The sequence below is a fragment of the Pseudorasbora parva genome, chromosome 7, assembly GCF_024679245.1.
Source record: "Pseudorasbora parva isolate DD20220531a chromosome 7, ASM2467924v1, whole genome shotgun sequence".
Taxonomy (NCBI): Eukaryota; Metazoa; Chordata; class Actinopteri; order Cypriniformes; family Gobionidae; genus Pseudorasbora; species Pseudorasbora parva.
The window spans coordinates 25,975,041-25,980,698 of record NC_090178.1 but is presented as its reverse complement, the minus strand read 5'-3'; the positions used below and the strand labels follow the sequence as shown (position 1 = coordinate 25,980,698).

The 5,658-nt window shown below is 37.5% G+C and overlaps 1 long non-coding RNA gene across 1 annotated transcript; it reads right to left on the bottom strand.

The window, feature by feature from the left end:
• Positions 1–3,885: 3,885 nt before the first annotated feature.
• On the bottom strand, positions 3,886–5,387 carry LOC137083753 (uncharacterized). The gene is made up of 3 exons (XR_010906594.1): positions 5,260–5,387; positions 4,753–4,815; positions 3,886–4,680 (listed from the first exon to the last, which is right to left on the bottom strand). It is a non-coding gene; the product is annotated as an uncharacterized lncRNA (long non-coding RNA).
• Between the last annotated feature and the right edge of the window lie 271 nt (positions 5,388–5,658).

Here is a 5,658-nt window from a genome sequence, read left to right as displayed (position 1 = left end):
CTGGGCAAACATTCCTCCTATGATGCAAAAATCGTCAATTTGCATCATAGGAGGAATTTTTCCAGAAATAAAATGCATAAATCTCTTGTCTCAGGGAGATATGAGGGGGGAAAGCACATTAATTTGAATATACTCCAGGGTTTCTACTGATACAAAGCCATATGCTAATCGCTGAAGTAACCCTTTAATAGAACGGAAGGTCCTTGTATGGGACGTACGGGCTCTTCTCCCGGTAGGGTGCGCGCGCCCGTGACTAGAGGGAGAGAGGCAATGCACGGCCGTAAACACTCTCTCAGCTGCAGTTCCAGTCTTCCGTGAACACGCCGGTTATAGTCCGCGCCGCGCTCCACTTCATTCCTCCACTTTGACATCAAGCGACTTCAACGCTTCAGCACAGCATTCCGGGAAGGCAGCGCTGCATTTGAACCGATTTGAACGCAGAAATGACGGGAAGCTTCACAACATCGATTCAGTCGCATCGCAAAGTGGATCTCCACACTCCAAGAAGTGTGTTTTTGACGGAGTGGTCCCAGCAATAAAGGTTCGGTCCTGCTTTGGAAGCAGCCGGTGAGTAAAACTGCTTCAAATGTCTATGTTGTTGGCTATCGTCACGTGAGTAAACTTCAGTAAACGACACGATCGCGTGCTTCGTCATTCAAATGCGCTAACGGACTCTATTGTTGTTCTCTGTATAACGTTACACTAGTCTGACGTGCAAAACCGTTTTGCTTGCTACTGCTAAGGTTTAGTCGCATACAATAGTCCATAAACCGAATCATGTCCTCATAAACTGCGAGTAAAGACACACAAATGTTGACAGGCCACTAAATACAGTACATACCACAGAGACAGACGTCCTGATGTTGCTGTTTCTCCTTTTCAATTTATTTCAGCCTCCGGATCTGATTCTGGATCATATCTATTAGCTGAGATCAATAGCAAGGGTTTCTCCACGCTTGAGGACGTCATCGCTTTGCGTCATCAATTCTTCATTCTTTAGCTCCGCCCACACGATACGCCTCCAGAAAGACTCGGTACAGCCCATATTTCTTTTAGAAATATAATAAAACTAAAGACTTTTCGGAGATATGAAGGATGCAATACTACTCTATAGGTACTCAAGATTGACATGAGATTGACTGAAACTGAGTGTTTCACCCCCCCCCCCTTTAAAGTGACATGTTATTTCCCCATTTTATTGATTTATACAGTAGTTTCACTTCAGACTTTATTGAATAATGATTGCTATTATTTTAGTTAATGTGGCGTAGCAGTTAAAGCTCAAGGGAGGAAACAAGAAAAGTTGGAGATTCAGTAACTATTATTTATTTTAGAGTTACTCTGTATCCAGGAATGAAGCTCCAATTATTTTTCTTGTATGCATTTAATCAACAGCTCTTATTCACACCCATTCCACAGATAAGATTCATCTCTCGGCTTCAGCAGCAACTTGTCTGCAAATTGCTCTTGGTGAGGATGGAGGTTAGGCTGGAATGATCATACAATCCATCATCATTATCATCCTCACATATAGTGGGTATGGAAAGTATTCAGACCCCCTTACATTTTTCACTATTTGTTATATTGAATTGGTTTTATTTCTCATAAATGTACACACAGCACCCCATATTGACAGAAAAACACAGAATGTTGACATTTTTGCAAATTTATTTAAAAAGAAAAACTGAAATATCACATGGTCCTAAGTATTCAGACCCTTTGCTGTGACACTCATATATTTAACTCAGGTGCTGCCCATTTCTTCTGATCATCCTGATATGGTTCTACACCTTTATTTGAGTCCAGCTGTGTTAGATTATGCTGATTGGACTTGATTAGGAAAGCCACACAACTGTCTATGTAAGACCTTACAGCTCACAGTTCATGTCAGAGCAAATGAGAATCATGAGGTCAAAGGAACTGCCTGAAGAGCTCAGAGACAAAATTGTAGCAAGGCACAGATTTGGCCAAGGTTACAAAAAATTCTGCTGCACTTAAGGTTCCTAAGAGCACAGTGGCCTCCATAATCCTTAAATGGAAGATGTTTGGGATGACCAGAACCCTTCCTAAAGCTGAACTGAGCTATTGGGAGAGAAGAGCCTTGGTGAGAGAGGTAAAGAAGAACTCAAAGATCACTGTGGCTGAGCTCCAGAGATGCAGTCGGGAGATGGAAGAGCATCACTACAGCCCTTCACCAGTCGGGGCTTTATGGCAGAGTTGCCCGACGGAAGTCTCTCCACAGTGCAATACACATGAAAGCCTGCATGGAGTTTGCTAAAAAAAAAAAAAAAACACCTAAAGGACTCCAAGATTGTAAGAAATACGATTCTCTGGTCTGATGAGACCAAGATATAACTTTTTGGCCTTAATTCTAAGCGGTATGTGTGGAAAAAAAACAGGCACTGCTCATCACCTGTCCAATACAGTCCCAAAAGTAAAGCATGGTGGTGGCAGCATCATGCTGTGGGGGTGTTTTTGAATGTGGTCAAGTACAGGGATATCCTGAACGAAAACTTTCCCCAGAGTGCTCAAGACCTCAGACTGGTCCGAAGGTCCCCCCTTCCAACAAGACAATGACCCTAAGCACACAGCTAAAATAACTAAGGAGTGGCTTTTACCGTAACGTTTACCATCCAACCTGACAGAACTGGAGAGGATCTGTAAGGAGGAATGGCAGAGGATCCCCAAATCCATGTGTGAAAAACTTGTTGCATCTTTCTCAAAAAGACTCATGGCTGTATTAGATCAAAAGGGTGCTTTTACTAAATACTGAGCAAAGGGTCTGAATACTTAGGACCATGTGATATATATAAATGACAAACAGGATGCGACATTGATTTTTTCACCCTATAGCAGGGATGAGCAATGTGTGTGAGCTTATTTGAGGAAAGATCATTTGTGAGTGAGGTTTGGAAAGCCAAAGACTTCAAGAGATTAGAGATTTGAGCAGTCTGGTCAAGCCAGTATTTTAAGAGGAAAACAATGCCCTCTGCAGGCCTCAGTGAGCATTATCTTATTGGCATTATTCTGAATATTGCACAAAAAAAAAAAAAAAAAAAAAACAACATAGTAAGCCTTAATTACTTTCTATTTTAAAAATTAAGTATTCCAAACATTAAATTTTATTTATATGATAAAAAAACATGAAATACTTGACCATTATCACTTATGACTTATCTCTCAGTCAAACACACTCTTACTCTGTTATTGTTGTTAAAACAGGGTTAGTTAACTCACTATATATATATATATATATATATATATATATATATATATATATATATATATATATATATATATATAATGCTGTCAATTACTCAACATCATGTTTTTCCAAACCCGTAAGATTAGTTTTGCCATCATTTTCAGAACACAAATTAAGATATTTTTTCTGAGATTTCAGTGCATCCGCTGAATTTCCACTTTACCAAACTTTTTATAAAGTTTATAAAGAAAGAAATGTATATGTATCAAGTGATTTAATCCAAATTTCTGAAGAGACAAATTACTTTGATGAACAAATGTAATTTAGGCTTTTATTTACATATAATCAACAGTAGTCAACACACATAGAAATAATCAAATATGGCAAGCAAACACATTTAAAGGTTTAGTTGACCAAAAACGAAAATGTACTCAAGTCATGTGTATATGAGAATCTTTGTACAGACAAATATAGGGTTAATAAAGGCCTTTTGAAGTGAATCGATGCGTTTGTGTAAGAAAAATATCCATATTTAAAACTTTATAAAGTAAATTATCTAGGTTACGGCCGATTGTCACTTATATTCACTTTCGAGTGTAGTGTCTCTCTTAGTTCAAAATGCTTACACTACATGGGACGACATTGCACACCAGTTACTCTCATCAGACTATATAGCGTAAGCATTTTAAACTGAAGAGGCACTACACTTTTTCCATAAGTTAAATACGAAAGGACTTTATTAACCCCCAGAGCCTTGTGGAGCACTTTATATGACAGACAGATGCACTTTTATGGACTTTTAAAACAGAGTAACAATCACTGCCATTATAAAGCTTGCATTAGCCAGGTTTTTTTTAAATATAACTCAAATAATTGTATCCATCTAAAAGAAGAATGTCATATACACCTAGGATTTGAGGGTGAGTAAATCATGGGCTAATTTTCATTTTTAGATGAACTAACCCTTTAAGCTTCTGTTTACCAAATTTAATGTGCTTATGTAAGTTCATAAATGACATGACTCACTAAAAAAGTTTGCATGCAGTAGCCTCTGTTTGCTCACACTAACTGTTGTGCCATAAAAGAAAAAAGAAAAAAAGCTAACAATCAAAAAATAGTTTGAATCATCCACATTTATGAAGGCATACTGCATTGATATGTGTGGCCATGCAATGAAGTGAGATACATTCTTTGAAACTCAGCAATGCAAGCTAAATACAGCATATCCTGTCAATTGTTTTGTAGAATTATTTCAGTGTAGACTGAAAAGGACAAGCAGTATACATTTAGCACATTTCACATGTGTTATGAGTGTGTTTATATGAACTGCCTAAAATATTGTTTTTGTGATGCATGTAAATTAGTCCAAACCAACTGGATGTATTTGTGTAGTTCAGAAAAGTTGTGTATTATATTCAACTACAGGGTCATGATTCATGTACGTTGAATGAAAGAATACAATGGGACATCGAACCCTGCAAGAGAAAGACTTTTATTAAAAACACTATTAAAAAACATATTTTATTACATATTTTGTATGGACTTACCATGAATGTCACTACCTCCTGAAATTTCGGAATAATACGCGGAATACCTGCAGTTCAGTTCAACTACAAGAAACAAAAATAAGTACTTTAGCGTCTGATCAACACAATGTTGGCCTGATAAGCTGTATTTCACATCTCATTTCAACACACTCAGAAGACGTAAAGCATTAAAATCCTACTCTGCGTTTAGTTCTGGTTGCTTTCCCTTTCAACACACTGACATAGTAACATCACATTTTACAAATGTATAAAGAATGTCAATTCGGTGTCAGTTGTTTGAAGAAAAAAAAAACATCTGCAAAATGAACAAATGTGCAAAAAGACTCTGCAGTGCAACTGAGACAGATTTTTGTTTGAAAAACTGGTCTGTAGAGTAGATGACAAATGATCTGGTGACACACTCTATTTCTTTACTTTACAATAAGCCATTAATATGACTTAAAACATGCTGTTCAGGAACAATTCAACAGTGTTAAACTTTTTAGAACCCCATTATTGTGGACTTACTTTGGCTGTTGATTGTGCTCCTTCGTTTTTTGAAATAAAGAATCAGACAGATGATCAGCGATATGAGGACACACAGAGACACTATTGTGGCCATCACTGCTGCGGTCAGATTAGTGGTCACTACTGCACTCTGGTCAGTGTTGCCTTCAGTCTGAACAACAGGACTGTCAGCTGAGGTTGGAGCATCTGTGGTCACTAGAGAAACTTAAATAAACATCATCATATGGGTCAGTTTGATTTAGCTATTTTAATCACTCTTCAATATGCACTTGCCTACCCGTGGCTAACAATATTTTGGAGATTTCATTTTTAAGTGGTTTTATTTTTTCCACATTTTGTTGTTTTATCCTTATGCTAAAATTCATTTATTCCTCTTTTTCACATCAATCTATACTCCAT